Source organism: Orycteropus afer, unplaced genomic scaffold (assembly GCF_000298275.1).
Source record: "Orycteropus afer afer isolate SDZICR_OR568_19922 unplaced genomic scaffold, OryAfe1.0 scaffold00192, whole genome shotgun sequence".
Classification (NCBI taxonomy): Eukaryota; Metazoa; Chordata; class Mammalia; order Tubulidentata; family Orycteropodidae; genus Orycteropus; species Orycteropus afer.
In genome coordinates, this window is record NW_006921779.1 from 1,195,199 (window position 1) to 1,212,917 (window position 17,719).

The window sequence follows — 17,719 nt, forward strand, 5'->3', positions numbered from 1 at the left end:
GACAGATCTTGAAATATCCTTTGTGGTGATGAATGCCACGCCATTCCTCTTCAAACTGCCATTCCCGGTGTAGTAGATCACATGGTTGTCCGATTCAAAATGGCCAAAACCAGTCCATTTCAGCTCACTAATGCCTAGGATATCAATCTTTATGTGTTTCATTTCATTTTTTACAACTTCCAATTTTCCTAGAGTCATATTTCGTACATTCCAAGTTCTGATGATTAATGGATGTGTGTAGCTGTTTCTCCTCAATTTGAGTGGTGCCACATCAGCAAATGGAGGTCTGGAAAGCCTTACCTTATCCATATGAGTAAGGCTGGGTTTACTCTGATGATGCAGCTCTTTCCCAGTCCTATTTTGAGAGCCTTCTAACCTAACTGGACTATTCATAAAGTTGCACGGTAATGTATCAGACAGTGTTTCTTTGTTATTCATAAGGTTTTCCCTGGCCAATTCTTTGAGAAGTGGACGGCCTCTTCCTTCTTCCTAGTCTGTCTCAGTCTGTAAGCTGGGCTGATAACTGTGCACCATGTGCATCCCGCTGGGTTTGAAACACCAGTGGCTCAGCCTCAAAACTCACATCAACATGCCACCATGGTAGGACAAACCAGCAGACAAGTTTGTCTCCCTGTTGAAAACCTCTCCTACCACCCTTACCTGGGTCCTTGCAGCTGACTCCCTTCCATTAGGAGACTAGAAGTCTAAATTCAAGGTGCCAGCTCTAGGGGAAAGCTTTCTTTCCCTGTTGGCTCTGGTGGAAGGTCCTTATCTCTTTTTGGCTTCTGTTCCTTGCTTCCGCAGCTATCTTCACGTGGTTGGGATGATATCTACCTTCCCCCATCTGTGCTTGCTTGCTAATCTGCTCTTTTTATATCTCAGAAGTGACTGGGTTTTAAACACACCCAATACAGCATAGTGCCTAAGGCATTTGACTGCTAACCAGAAGGCTGGCGGTTCAAACCCACCAGCCACTCCTCGGAAGGACGATTGGGCAATCTATTTCCGTAGTGATACTGCCTCGGAAACCCAAGGAGGGGTCGCTATGAGTCGGGTCCAACTTGATGACAAACAATGACAACAACAACAACAACACTGATATGGTCTTGTTAACATAATAAAGAAAACTCTATTCCCAAGTGGTATTATATCCACAGGTATGGAGGTTAGTTTTCCAACACATATTTTTTGGGGATGTAATTCAATCCAAACAGATACTAAGGCAGACTTGTTACTAGGAGATAAGGGACTTTTCTGATAGGTAACATTGACCCCCAAATTCCCAACTGGCTGCCAAACTTTCCTTAGAATTACATGAAAGTCTAGGATGCTTCCACCCAACATTTTTTCCTTCCTTCTAGCCTTCCTTCCTTCCTTCTTTCCTTCACTTGGGGTCAGACCTGCAGCCCAGCTTCTGTTGGCATCTTCCTCATTTTCTATCACAGCTTGATAAGGATTGAATCATGTCCTCCCAAAAGATAGGCTGAAATCTGAACCTCTGTAACTGTGAGTATGATCCTGTGCCCCTGTTTAGAAATAGGGGCTTTGAAGATGTTATCAGTTGGGTTAACATGTAACACGTGGTCTTGTTAACATGGAGTAGAGTGAATCTTAATCCTATATGACTGGTGTCCTTATAATACAGAAGATTCACAGAGACAGCAAGACAGAGAAAGGATGCCATATGACTCTGCAGCTGCAATCCAAGGAATGTCTGGAGCATATCAGAAGGTAGGAGAGAAGCATGGAACAGCTTCTCTTTCAAAACCTCGGAAGAAATCAACATGACTGACACCCTGATCTTAGTCTCCCAGCCTCCAGAACTGTGGGACAATACATATCTGTTCTTATAAGTCACCCTATTTGTATTTTGTTATGTCAGCCCTAGGAAACTAATACACAATTACTTCTTGTAATGAACTATTAGCACATCTAAGCCTGTCTAGCATCTGTTCAGAGAACCATGACTAACATGCTTTTCCAAAATAATTTTCCAAAGGAAATGAATAGGTATTTCTTTAGGCACCTTTTATCAGCAACCATCAGGGGCTTCAGGGTGGGTGGAGCCGTAGAGGGCCACTATGCCAGCCTATGTAGCATGGCATCACACACAGCTAGTTCAAAGCTTTGCTCTTTCACTTATGACTATGTGACCTGGGGCAAGTTACTTAGTATCTGTTACCATTCAATTGCCTCATCTGTAAAATGAGATACTTTTTCTTCCCTTATTTTTTTTTTTTTTTGTAAAGATGAATTGAGATAATTCATGTAACAGCTTATCACAGTATGTGGCACATAGTGAGCCAGTTGGGAATGGCTGCTAAGGGCTTTACTCTTGTCCTCTCTCTGCCCTCTCATCTCCCTCACGCAGGCCAGTGGGAAACCAAAAAAAAAAAAAACCAAACTCACTGCTATTAAGTCGGTCCTGACTCATAGTAACCCCTCCTTGAGTTTCCGAGGCAGTAACTCTACAGAAATAGTCTTCCTTCAGAGAAGTGGGCTGGTGGGTTTGAACCGCCAGCCTTCTGGTTAGCAGGCAAATGCCTTAGAAACTACGCCAGCAAAGCTTCTGGGCCAGTAGGAGAAGGGAGAAAATTTAAGTGCATTTGGCCTCTTCATATAAACTATCTATTAATTCTACTTCATCAAAGTACTACCTCCTCCAAGAAGCCATTCCTGATACCTTACCCCCAGGGTTGGGGCCCTTTACTTCTTTCCCTGACCTCTGGTTCTGATTAAGACCCTGTATGGTAGGATCATGTATGGTTCTCCCCAGTACAGCTTTGTCAGGAACTGCCTTTCCCACCTACATGATCACCATGGGAGCCACCAAACAACCAACAACCACTGCCATGGAGTCGGATCTGACTCATAGTGACCCCATTCAAAACCACCAGTGGGTCAATGGGAGAAAGATGCTATAGGCATCCATGTTTTCCACTGTGAAGGGGAGAAAGCCAGGCTACAAGGAAATGAAAAAATGTTTTTGTTACAAAGAAAAAGTGATGAGATAAGGAAGAAGGTCCAACAGCATTCAAATCGCTAGCTTGGATTATTCCTTAGGTTTGGGTGACACCTAAACATTCTTACACTCAATTCCTTTTTCCTTAAGCTAGTTTGAGTAGAGTATCTGTCACTTAAGAATCCCTGTGGTACAATAGGTTAGCACTTGTCCACTAACCAAAAAGTCAATGGCTCAAAACCACCAGTGGGTCCTTGGGTTTCTGAGGTGGTATCACTACAGAAGAAGATTGCCCAACCTTCCTTCTGGGGAGTGGCTGGTGGGTTTGAACCACCAGCCTTCTGGTTAGCAGTCAAGTGCCCACCAGTCATACCATACCCATATCCCCTGGGCATAGTTGATTGCTCCAGGAGTGGCACCTGACATGGGATGAGCCATCAATGCCTTCCTTTGTGTCATGAATTGAATTGTATCTCCCTTTCCAAAAGACATATTGTGAATAGGACATTGTTTGGGGAGATATGTTTTTTCTTTGCAAATATTTTCAGTTAAGTTAACAAAGTCATACCAGAGTAGGCCCTAATCCTAATCCTTTATCAATGGTGACTTATAAAAAAGAAGGGCAAACATGGAAATGGAGTCACACACGGGCAAAGATAGACTCCATGTGAAATGGGAGCAGATGCATCCAGAAGCAGGAAAGGAATGCCAAGGATTGCCGGCAGCCACCAGAAACTAGGAGAGGGGCATGGAACAGTTTTCACTCAAAGCCTCCCAGAGGAACTGACCGAGACCCTGGTTTGGACTTCCAGCTTCCAGAACTGTGAGAAAAAGAATTTCTGTTCTTTTAAAACCATCCATTTTGTGGTATTTTGTTACGGCAGCCCTGGAAAATGAAGACACTAATTTTGGACTCAGAAGTAGTAGTGTCCGATTTGCTGAGGCCAGCACATCTCAAGCTCTGAAGCTATAGGCACCCATGTTTTCTACTGTGAGGGGGAGAAAGCCAGGCTACAACGAAATGAAGAAATGTTTTTGTCACAAAGAAAAGTGATGAGGTATGGAAAAAGGTCCAACACCATTCAAGTCCCTAGCTTGGTTATTCCTTAGGTTTTGGGTGACACCTCAACATTCTTACACTCAATTCCTTTTCTCTTAAGCTAGTTTGAGTACTGTATCTGTCACTTAAGGAGCCCTGTGGCGCAGTGGTTAAGCACTTGACCACTAACCAAAAAGTCAGTGGCTCAAAACCACCAGTGGGTACATGAGAGAAAGATGAGGTGGTCTGCTTCCATAGAGATTGTTGTTTTTGTTGTTAGCTGGTGTTGAGTTGATTCTGATTCATAGCAAACTTATATACAACAGAATGAAATGCTGCCCAGTTCTGTACCGTCCTTACAATCTTTGCTATGCTTGAGCCCATTGCAGCCAGTGTGTCAATCCACTTCACTGAGGGTCCTCCCCTTTTTTGCTGACCCTCTACTCCATAGAGATTACAGCCTTGGAAACCCTATGAGGCACTTCTACTCTGTCCTGTTGGTTGCTATGAATTGAAATTGACTCAACAGCAACAGGGATCTGTCACGTGCAGCCTAGAGTTCTGACTAATGAAGGTGCATTTTTATTCCTTGTGTATATCCTACCTTCACTGTGAGCTTCTCTGGGCAGAGACTATGCCCTTCACTTTGTTTCATCTCAAAGTGCCTGGAATAATGCCTGGATGCAGCAGCTGATCCAGATAGATGTATTGCTGAGGAAGTTAAGTGAAATACACTGTTCATGGAGTTTTTCTATATATTCCACACATAATGTGACAGGATCACTTTAAATCTATGCTCACAATCATGGTTTAAATGTGCTACAAGTTCTGTTGCAAGGACTGTGGACCCTTTTGGGGAAGAGAGCCTGGAAGATGTTTTGTAAGAGGCAGTTTGGTGGAGGTTCAGGTTCATGGGTGTTGCTGGGAGAATCACTGTACTTAAAATGAAGCAATGTCTCTGCCTGCCCTGTCCCAGCTCCTCCTTCACCATGCCACCAACCAGACTATTTAAAAATGCAAACATTGAGAAGGGCACTGAGGGCAGGTCCTGGGCCTCTATTGTTGTAGATGTGGAAATAATCTGATGTGTAAAAAAGATTTAAACACAAAAATTTGAGCACAAAACACAAAAATTTGAGCACAAAACACAAAAATTAAACACAGTGTTATTTAAATTATATAAAAATGGGTTCAACAGTGAATTAAATAAATCAGTTAATAAATTTATAGCATATTTATAGGGTGGCATATTATTCATCCACTAACCTTTTTTTTGTGATGGGGGGTTGCTCTGGTGACATAGTGCTTAAGGCACTTGACTGCTAACCAGAAGGCTGGCGGTTCAAAGGTTGTCATGACTTGGGGAAATGTTTATGATGAAAAATTGTATATACAAAGACTGGATAAAAGAAATGCACAAAACAAAGCTGGAAGGAAATATATTAAAATGTTACTGGTGATTATCTCTGTGTGGGGAATTACAGGGTTTGGTTTTACTAGAGATAATATCTTTGAAGTTTTTTTTTTGTGCCATACAGATTTTCTACAAAGGACATGAATTGCTTTCATAATTAGGAGGAAAACCAAACTAGTTGCTGTTGAGTTCATACTGACTCATGGTGACCCCCTGTGTGTCAGAGTAGAACTGATTTTTCAGAAGTAGATCACCAGGCCTTTCTTCCAGGGTGCCTCTGGGGAGTATTAGAACCTCCAGTTTTTTGGTCAGCAGCTGAGTGTGTTAACCATTTTCACCACCCAGGCACTCATTGTCCCTTAAAAGACTGATGATGTGTCAAAGTCTTCTTCTGCCTGCCATACTTCCTATTCCACCATCTGGTGTGATGTGTTGAAGACAACATTGGCCTGATAATCAGGAGACCTGAGTTCCAGGTTAATTAATGGCTGTGTGACCGTGGCCAGGTCATTGCCTTGCTTGGGCCTGTTTTCCTATCTGTACCAAGAAAGCACTGCAGGGGAGACTACTGAATGGGCCTTCCAGTTCAAAAAGGCTATACACAAATGTGCTGAATCACCCCCTACTTTATCACTTCATTTCATTCCTTGAGGCAAAACCAACTCCAAATCTTGGAGCCTGATAGACTTTGAAATTGGCCCTCATTTTAATTCTTAAGTTCTTAGCATGAGAGCAACATTCAATATGGTTCTGAAATATCTCATGCAAAAAAGTGCCAGAGTCATAGACTGAAATATTTATTTGAATATAAATGAACTCAGATTTGCCAAAATACGTTTCTCCTGTTGTCATGGACACAAATGCCTGACTTTCTGATTTGCATTTCTTTTCTAATGGGTACAATATGTTTCAGTTCCCCATTGGATGTGAGAAATGCACCATTCTGTGAGCTCCCCAAAATGTCAGCCAGTGGAAACTTTTGTGCTTTTGATTCTGCTTCACCTAGCCAGCTGGAACTAAGTTTGTGTCCCTGTGGGGTCAGGACAGGGCCTCAGAGGACTCTCGATCCCTTTCTCCAGCTTCCCTTGAAGGCCATTGTTGTTAAGTGTTGTCAGGTTGGTCCTTGACTTAGGGCAACCTCATGCACAACAGAACAAAACACTGCCCAACCCTGCACCATCCCCACGATGGGGATCATTGTGAGCACTAGAGTTTTCATTGCTAGTCTATCTTAGTTGGCTCCACTGAAACCTGTTCAGCCTCATAACTACATACAAGCTTCCACTGATTGACAGGTGGAGGCTGCACTTCAGGTACATTGGCTGAAAATCAAACTTGGGTCTCCTGCATGGAGGGTGAGAATTCTGCCATTGAACCACCATGATCCCCTTCCTTGGAGGTACAGACAGTGAATTTCATAGGTACCAAGGTGACTTCCACCTATTGCCTCTCTTGATCTCTTTTCCAACCCAGGCCCTCACCTACCTCTTTGGAAGTTCCCTTTGCTCTCTTGTTCTTTAGTGTTTCAGGAATTATTCTTGCAGAGACATTCCTAGTCCCTGCCAACATCTAACTCTAACACTTGGTGCTAATCTAGTGTTGCCATCTGCCCCTCTCTCCACATTGAAATCCTTAGAATCACATCCCACCTCTCCCTTTCCCTTTTGACCTCTAAAAAGCTAATCATCAAATCCTGCTGAATCTACCTCTCCATGATCTCTCTGTTTTCATTGAGGCTTCTTCATCTGTTTTCCATGTAATAGGGAGAAACTTTCTAAAATGCTAACAGGATCTTTTCATTATTTTTCTTAAAACTCTTTAATGGTTTGACCTTGATATTAGGATAAAGTCCAAAATCCTTACCATGACTTTTAAGGCCCTGGCCCATCTCACTCCTGTCTGCCTTTTCAATCCCATCTCCTGCAACCCTCTCTTGTACTCACTGTGTTCCAGGAACATTGATCAACTTTGTGTTTTTCTCCTTCCCACATCCAGGTGGAAAGCACATGCTAGAATACTTGGAATACTTTCCTCTTGCCATCTTTGCCTGGATGTGTCTACTCAGTTTTCAGGTTTCACCTTAAATGCCACTTGTCTCCAATATCCCCAGTATATTTTATGTTTGTTGTTGTTAGGTGCCATTGAGTCAGCTCCAACTCATAGCAACCCTATGTACAACAGAACGAAACACTGCCCGGTCCTGTGCCAACTTCACAATCTTTGTTATGCCTTAGATCATAGGTGTGGCCACTGTGTCAATCCATCTCATTGAGGGCTTTCCCATTTTGCACTGACTCTTCACTTTACCAAGCATGATATCCTTCTTCAGGGAGTGGTCCTTTCTGACAACATGACCAAAGTAGGTAAGATGAAGTCTGGTCATTTTCACTTTCAAGGAGCATTCTGCACTTCTTTCAGTCCAGATCTTTCATTCTCTTGGCAGTCCGTGGTACTTTGAGTATTCTTCACCAACACCACAACTCAAAAGCATCAACTCTTCTACGATCTTCCTTGTTTATTGTCCAGCTCTCACATGCATATGAACCAGAAACCATACTCACTGTCACCGAGTCATTTCTGACTCATAGCAACCCCTCCTTGGGTTTCCTAGGCGGTATGTCTGCGGAAGTAGATTGCCCAGTGTTCCTTCTGAGGAGTGGCTGGTGGGTTTGAACTGTCAGCCTTCTGGTTAGCAGTCAAATGCCTTAGGCACTATGCCACCTGAGCTCCCACATGCATATGAGGCAAATGAAAATACCTTGGCTTGGGTTAGGTGGACCTTAGTCTTCAAAGAGATATCTTTGCTCTGCAGGACTTTAAAGAGATCTTTTGGAGCAGATTTGCCCAGTGCAATAGATCATCTGATGTCTTGACTGCTGCTTCCATTGGTGTTGATTGTGGAACCAAGTAATATGAAATCTTTAACAACTTTAATCTTTTCTCCATTTATTGTGATGTTGCTTATTGGTCCAGTTGTGAAGATTTTAATTTTCTTTATGTTGAGATGCAATCCATACTGCAGGCTGTAGTCTTTAATGTTCATCAGTAAGTGCTTCAAGTCATCCTCACTTTCAGCAAGCAAAGCTGTGTTGTCTGTGTATCGCAGGTTATTAATGAGTCTTCCTCCAATCCTGATGCCACATTCTTCTTCATATAGTCCAGCTTCTCAGATTATTTGCTCAGCATGCAGATTGAATAAGTATGGTGAAAGGATACAACCCTGATGCACTCCCTTTCTTATTTTAAGCCATGTATTAATCACCCCCTGGGCTTTTCTTTTCTAGACTTGCCACAGTTGAAATGAAATGATTATTTGTGATGGTCTAGAGGAGTCCAGGTGGCACAATGGTTAAGTGCTGGCTGCTAACTGAAAGCTTGGTTTGAATTCACCCAGCAGCAATGTGAGACAAAGGTCTGGAGATCTGCTTCTATAAAGATTACAGCCAATCCAGGCAAACAAAAGGCAGGCATATGAGGTGAACATTTACTTTAGATAGATACACTCCTTGCGGAGATCAATCATGGGAGAATAGAAAGGCTCAGGGGACAGGAGTGCATGGGAGGGAAGGACACAGGGAAGAAGAAACGATGGGGAGGAAGTGGGAGGGAAGTTGTTGCATTGTAGGAAATTGTGGTCAATGTCATGAGACAAAGTGTAAGTGAGCTGCTGTATGGAAAATGAGTTTGCTCTGTAAACTTTCACCCAAATCACAATAAAATAAATAAATAAATAAAATTTAGAGTAAACCCAGTGCAGAAATTTTGACTTAAAAAAAAACAAAACAAAAACATTACAGCCAAGAAAACCATACAGGGCACTTTTACTGTGTTACATGGGGTCACTATGAATTGGAATCAACTCAGTGGCACACAACAACAACATCTTGTCTGCCAATCCAGAAGCAAAGTGATGACCAGGATTCTGTCTACTCCAGCCCCTTAAGGGGTATCTGGCCATGATCAGTGCCAAATAATTATTTGAATGACTGCATTCATTCTTTAGACTGATTCTCAGAATGAATTTGTAAAACACAAAACTGACCCTGTAAGCCCCTAGCCTACGTATCTGCGCTCCTCTGACAAAACCAAGCAACTTCTAACTTCTCTCTGAGCTCAGTGTTAATAGGGAGAAAGGCCAACCTCCTTGGCATCCTACACAAGACTTGTTGCATTCTTCGCAGCCCATCTTCCCAGCCTCCTGTCCTCACATTCCTGTCTAGACTCTTCATGTTCTAGGCACATCCAGCCCCTCAGAGGCACCTGATCCACCTGGGCTTTTTTGCCTCTGGACTTTGGCTCTTCCTGCTGCCTGAAATCATCTTTCCCTTTTCTCTGTCTTGAGAATGTCAATACACCCTTCAAAACCCAGCTAGGATAAAGAAGTCAAGGAATTGATCTTCCCCTGGAAATCCTGCCCACCTCTCCCCCTGGATTCTGTTATTCATGTACAGGTCTGTCTCATACTCTTGTAAGTTACTAGAAAAGGTTTTTATTATTTGCTGTGGAGTTGATTCCCACTCATGACAATCCTAGATGTCAGAGTAGAACTATTTTCCATGGCTGATTTTTCAGAAGTAGGTCACCAGGCTGCCTCTGAGTGGACTCACACCTTCCACATTTCCATTAGCAGGCAAGCGGGTTGACCATTTGCATTACACAGTGACTCTGTACAAGGATAGGAACTTTGCTTTATTCTCCTTATAGTCCCACAAGGCCAAGCCTACAGTGCATGGGGAAATGTGTCTGTCCCTCTCTTCATATTTTCTCTCTGCGTGTAGATAAGTAAGAACTTCTCTTTCCCTCCAGGCCTGGAAAGTCACCCCTCCCCAACCCATTCCTAACTGTGTGCTGCCCACAGGAGGAGGATTGATGATCTAATTGTACTTTTGGGTGAAGTTTCTGGATCTTAAAGTCAAGAACCAAAACTCCACCTGTTCATCCTGTCAGGCTCCCCATCGTGGCACCCTTCTCTCTGATGAGCTTTTGTGTCTGAATCAGGAGGGAAGATCATGTGGGACCTGCCCTAAGAGTCTCACCATCTTGGGTTCAGGAGACTCAGGAGAGGAAGCCCTCTCAAAACTTCACTCCCCTAGTCAGTCTTTTCCAGGGAACCCTGCATATATGATGGTGGGGAAGGGACATTGAACATCTGTCCCACTGCTAACAATAAAGAGATGCTTCATTTTCTATTTATTTATGGTAGCTGGTACTTGTGCTTCATCAGCCAGGTGGGGGCAGGGGTGGTGATGGGGGGGTGGGATGACGTGATGGTAGAATTCTGGCACCATGACCCTCTGCTGTCCAATGTGATCATTGGCAGGCTATGTTCTCTTTTTCTTTTGGAGCAGCAAGGAATTGTTTCATAGTTCCCCTTTTCGAATTGCAAGATAAAAAAAAGGCAACAAACACTCAGCTTTTGACTGCTGATGCTCTGTGGGGTGCATCGACCATTTATTTTGAACATGCCTCTGTGGAACTCCAATGGGCAGCCCTTTGAGTCATCCCAGCCTTGGTGCCAGATGATATTAGGTCCCAGTCGTCTAGTCTTCTCAGCCTTCACATCTCCCCAGCTAAGATCCTGGACATCAGGGGGTAAGAGGTAAGCCAAACTCATTGTACCTTGTCCAGAATGTGTAAGCACAAGAAGTTGTATACAAGGGTGAAGTTCTGTTGTACATAGGGTCCCTATGAGTCTGACCCAAAGGAACAGCACATAACAACAACAAAGGGTGAAGCCCTGGGTCTGGAACACAGCAAACAGCTCCTGTGTTGATAAGAGCTGCCTTGGAGAAGGGTCTTCAGTTTAGGGTGTGTCCCATGATCCATGGGGCCATGTCAGCAATGATGCACATGCTCCATGCTGTTGTAACCCTTGCTACAATCCATCCTTGATCGTGCCACTCCTCAGATTTACACCCTGTGTGGAACCCCCCCAATTGCAGAAGCCAGCCTAAATTGCTTAGTCTAATGTCCAGGCCATTCACCACAATCTATCCCTTGTAGCTTCTTCTCCTACTACTCTCTCTAGCAGCCCTGTGTTTTCTCCTCTGTGCTGCTTGGGGAAAGCATACTCTATTCAGGGGCTGGCTAAGATCCACTACTCGTAAAGCCTCAGGTGTCCCTGATTGGTGCAAATGGTTAATGCATGTGGTTGCTAACTAAAAGGTTGGCAGTTTGAGTCTACCCAGAGGTGCCTTGGAAGACAGACCTGGTGATCTACTTCTGAACAATCAGCCACTGAAAGCCCTATGGAGAACAGTTTTACTCTGTCACACATGGGGTTGCCATGAGTTGGAGTTGACTCCACGGCAACTGATAAAGCCTGCCGCATCAGCTCAGGACAGAATGAATCATCTCTTCTAGGCTCTCTCAGCACTTTGTGCTTTCCTCTCTTACCGCTCTTTCCAGATTATGTTATTGTTGGTGTTTTGCATCCATTTCTTGGTAAGACTGCGATTTCCTGGAGGGTAGGGCCACATCTTACTTATCTCTATAGTCTCAGAGTCCAGTGTTGTGCTGAGTTCAAAGTAGTTATGCAGTAAGTGTTGATGAATGAGTGGATGCCTGGGAAGGAGAAAAGGAAGTCTCCTCTCTGGTGAGTGAACATTTTCTGAGAAGAGTGGTAACACCCTGGGAAACATCCTCTTACCTCCGTTTCTTTCATCTTCTTCCTCTTAACTCATGGTGACTCCATGGCTTCTTGCTCACTCATTCTTTTGCACATTCTTAACTCTCTAGAGGTGTCCTTGGGTGGTGGTGGTTGTTGTTGTTAGGTGCCGTTGACTTGTTTCTGACTCATAGCGACCCCATACACAGCAGACCGAAACACTGCCTGATCCTGCACCAGCTCCATGATCCCTGCTATACTTGAGCCCATCATCGCAGCCACCGTGTCAATCCATCCCGTTGAAGGCCTTCCCCTCTTTCGTCGACCCTCCATCCTACCAAGCATGACATCCTTCTCCAGGGAATGGTTCCTTCTGACAACATGACAAAAGTAGGTGAGACGAAGTCTGGCCATTCTCGCTTCCAAGGAACATTTTGGTTGCACTTCCTCCAGGACAGATCTGTTAGTTCTTTTAGCAGTCCATGGTACTTCCAGCATTCTTCGCCAGTACCACAACTCAAAAGCATCAACTCTTCTTTGGTCTTCCTTATTCACTGTCCAGCTCTCACATGCATACGAGGCGATTGGAAATATCATGGCTTGTGTCAGGCACACCTTAGTCCTCAAGGAGACATCCTTGCTCCTCAGCACTTGAAAGAGTTCCTTCAAGACCTTCCCAGTGCTACACGTTGTCTAATGTCTTGACTGCTGCTTCCAATGGAAGTCCTTGGTTGATACATAGGGTTAATGTGTGAGAGTATATATCTTGAATCAGAATGTCTGGACTCAAATCTCAGCTCAACTCCTGTTGAGTGACTTTGGAGAAGTAAGTAAGCCTCCATTTTCTCATTTTAAAATAGGGAAAATCAACAGTACTTATCTCATAAGACTGTTGTGAATATTAAATGAAAAGATGCATTAGCACAATGCCTAATGGGAAGGGCAGTTCATTGGTAGAATTCTTGTCTTCCATGTGGGAGTTCTGGGTTTAATTCCCAGCCAATGCACCTCATGAGCAGCCACCATTCATCTATCAGTGTCGTCTTACACTTTGCTATGATGCTAAACAGACTTCCAGCCTAAGATGGATGAGAAAGAAAGTTTCTGCTTTTGAAAAGAAGCCAGTGGGAACCCTATGGACCACGTGATCAGATCTGTAACCAATTATGGGGATGGTGCAGGATTGGTAATCATTTTGTTCCATTGTGCATTGAGTCACCATGAGTTAAGGTCCACTTGATGGCAGCTAACAACAGCACAATGTCTGACACACAGGAATCATCCAATGATATTTAGAGATCTCTGATAAGACATTGGAGTGTGAACTCCCTGAGGATGGGGACATGCCTATTTTGTTGAGGCTGTATCTGTAGTGCCAGAACTGAGCCTGACACAGAGTAGATGCTCAATGAATACTTATTACCTTAACTATTATTGCTGCTATTGTTAATAATGGGAGCTCTGGTGGCATAGTGCCTAAGGCATCTGACTGCTAGCCAGAAGGCTTGCAGTTCAAACCCATCAGCCACTCCTTGGAAGGAAGATGAGGCAATCTACTTCCATAGTGATAGTCCCTCAGAAACCCAAGGAGGATTCACTATGATTGGGATCTGACTCGACAGCAGTGAATTTTTTTTTTTTCAATTGTTAATAGCATGTTGTAGGTACTTAATGTGGCTTAGCGTGTAGTAGGTACTTAATATGGCTTCACAAATGAATCATGTCCTTCAAAGCTGATCTGCAGACATAGGCTCACTGAAAGATAAAGAGTCCATTTAGCAAAATCAAATATATCAATATAGACTGGGGAACCTCTACTTTGCATGTTTATGGAATACCATCAGAAATTTCTAGGTTTGAATAACACTGGCATTTTGGATTTTCATGTGATGGAACAGCATCGTTTATTCATTCCACAGGACTCATTGAGCACCTCTCTACCTCAAAGACTCTTCTGGGTCCTACAGACATAGATGAACCAGGAGCTCCTTGCCTTGAGGAACTCCAGGCTCACAGGTGAGAGCCTGGGAAACACCTTGGAGATGGTCTCAGATATTCACTGTCTATGACTCCAGCCCCAGCTCTTTCCATTACTTGGTGACTCCCTGAAGGAGTTGAACTAAGTAGTTTTCAAATTCTATTGCACAGAGGAACCCATTATTTTGTAAAAATTCTATATGGAAGTTCAGGATATAAAGCAGATGAAAAGAGATCTGATAAGGTAGAGGAAACTAGCTTCCTTGTCTACTCAGTCCCTGAAGGCCTCTGAGGAGCCCAAGACTTTGAAGACTTCTGGATGAAAGTCCCTTTAGTACTACTCATGATTCTAAAGGTAATGTGACATAAACAGGTCTGTCCTGAACTATCCAAGGAGGTGTTTTTGCTGATTCGTTTTAATAAATTTTTACTTAAGAATAGTTTTAGGTTTACAGAAAAATTGCAAAGATAGTACAGAGAATTCCTATATACCCCACACCCAACTTCCCCTACTATTAACATCTTACATTAATATGGTACATTTGTCACAATTAATGAACTATGGGTGATACATCATTAACTAAAGTCCATACTTTATTCAGATTTCCTTGTTTTTTGCCTAATGTCCTTTTTCTCTTCCAGGATCCCATCTAGACACCACATTACATTTAATTGTCCTGTCCCCTTAGACACCTCTTGACTGTGACAGTTTCTTAGACCTTCCTTGTTTTCAATGACCTTGACAATTTTGAGGATCACTGGTGAGGTTTTTCATAGAACTTCCCCCAATTGAGATTTTTCTGGTGTTTTTCTCATGATTAAACTGAAGTTATGGGCTTTGAGGAGAAAGACCACTGAGATGAAGTGTCATGTTCATCACATCATATCGGGGTACACATTATCAACATGACTTATCACTGCTGATGTAGACTTTAATCACCTGGCTGAAGTAGTGTTTGTTAGGTTTCTCCATTGTAAGTGACTCTTTTTTCCCTCTTTCCATACTGTGCTCTTTGGGAAAAAGTCACTATGTGTGGCCCACGTATAAGGAGTAGGGATTATGCTTCACCTCCTTGAGAGTGGAGAATCTACATACATTATTTAAAATTCTTCTGCATAGATTTGTCTATCCTTCCCCCATTTATTTATTTGTCCAATCATTTATTTATATCAGGATGGACTCCTGGATATTTATTTTGTTCTTTGTGTAATAATCCAATACTATGTTATTTATTTTATTGCTCACATTGTGTCCAAGAGATTTTGATTACAGAAGGACCTTGGTATCAGATGGTCCTGCCCTAGGAAAGAGCATCGTGGTAAGGAGACAGAGGGTTGATGTAGGAAGAGGGACAGGGACTATTATTATGAGAGACCACCACTCCATCTGTGCTTTATGCTATAGTAGGGTCCTGGCAGCTGCTGAGGACATTTTGGGAAGGCAGGAGAAGAAGAACCCCTCATTCCCATCATCATTACCACTGCAAAAGAATTAGTGGAAGAATTACACAAAGAAAGGCTCAACCTGGCTGGAACCCACTCTGTTCCCCTGAACAGTTTTGATGAGAGGATTTAAAGGAACAGTCACAAATGCTCACACCATCTTCTGTTACTGGCGTTACACGTTGGAAGCTCCTTGAGTAAACTGGAGTAGAGCAAAAGGAAAACTTTCACAGTTTCACTTTGCATGTGTACCTCAAGAACAAGTGCTCCTTAGCATAGAAAACAGAAGTGATGAGGGAAAGGCAGCTGCTGATGATTCATGGCATCCGCAGAGGGAACAGTGGGACCCCGGCTAGGGAATTTAGCTGGTGAGGGTCTATTGGAGGTAGGAGAGCCGTGTTCCAGTGCCTGCTTCATTAGTAACTTGTATTGTGACCCTGGGCAGGCTGCCTTACATCTATGTCTCTACACTTTGCTTCCCACTTGTAAAACATGAGAGCTAGGACCAAATAGTATAAGTAACAGCAACAAGATCAAGGCTAGTAACATCACTGCCATTTGTTAGATTCTCACTGTGTATTAGATGCTAGTAGGGGCAGTGGTGGTTCAGTGGCAGAATTTGTGCCTTTCAGGCATTTGATTCTTGGCCAATGTACCTTATGCGCGCCCACCACTCATCTGTCAATGGAGGCTTGCATGTTGCTCTGAAGCCGAACAGGTTTCACTGGTACTTCCAGACTAAGATGAACTAGAAAGAAAAGTCTGACGATCTACTTCCAAATATCAGCCATTAAAAACTCTATGGATCACAGCAGTACGTTCTGCAATCAGTCGTGAGGATGACACAGGACTGGGCAGTGTTTTGTTCCATTGTGCATAGGATCGCCATGAATTGAGGGCTGACTCAACAGCAATTAACAAAAAAGCATTAGACATTTTACATGCGTCACCTCACTTAATTCTCTCAACACACCTGATAATCCAGCATCATTGTCTACCTTTTACAGATAAGAGAGGGAGGTTGGCTGTGTAGTGGAAGAGCTGACAATGGCAGAGCTAGAATTGGAATCTTCTTTCTAGATTCTGCTGCCAGCATGGAGACTTTCACGATTAAGAACACAGGCACTGGAGCAGATGCCTGGGCTCGAATCTTGTGCAATTTAGGCAATTGCACCCGCTTTTGGTGCCTCTGCTTTTATCTGGAGAAAGGGGGACAATAATAGAATTTACCAAGAGGAGAGATGCTTTGTCATAGGAGAAAAGGTCTTGGAAGGAAAACCTGTGTAGGGGAAGCAGGGACAGCTTTAGGATGCAAATGCATACAGTTCAAGCTCATTAATTCAGACCTCAACCATTTGGAGTCTAAGATGATTTGAAGCCAGTAAAACCAGGCTTCCTTTTCACTATTAATAAGACTGTAAATAAGATTAGGCGGAGAAGTGCAGGGAAACTAAGGTAAGCCATTGTTATCATAATATTGCAAGGGAATGTTAATTCACACAAGCAAACAAACTATTTTCAACCACTCTGAGGCTGCTGTTTATGCATCACAGTGTGCTAATTGCAAATGATTCCTCTCTTCCACATCCAAACTCCTCTGGTGTGGTTTATCAGCTTGTAGTGAGAGAGCTTTTTACTTTTGAAGGCACAACCAAAACCCAAACTCATTGCCATTGAGTCAGTTCTGACTCATAGTGACCCCCATTGGGTTTCTGAGGCTGTGAATCTTTACGGAAGTAGATTGCCACATCTTCCTTTCACAGAGTGGCTGGTGGGTTTGAACCACAAACCTACTGGTTAGCAGTCAAATGCCTTAGGCACTGCGCCACCAGTGCTTTTATTAAAAAAAAAAAAAAAAAAATCTGTAATTCAGACTTCATACTTTAGCTAGGTGTTCACCCACCCTTTGATGATCCCCTTGTCCCTGGCACTATGCAGGGCACTGGGATGTCAAGTAAATGATTCAGGGAGACTCATTTACTTGGGATCCCAGATTTACACCACCAGAAGTGTGTAGGTTTGGAGTGAGGCAAACAAAAAAACAAACAAAGCAATTGCCTTCAAATTGATCCCTACTCATGGTGACCTCATGTAAAAGCTCTATAGGTTTTTCAAGGCTATGACCTTTTGCAAAGACCTGGAGTCTGAAAACCAAAAAGGAAGAACACACTCGGCATTTCTCAAACTGAAAGAACTGGAGAAAAAATGTAAGCCTCAAGTTGCAATATTGAGAGATTCTATGGGCAAAATATTGAATGATGCAGGAAACATCAAGAG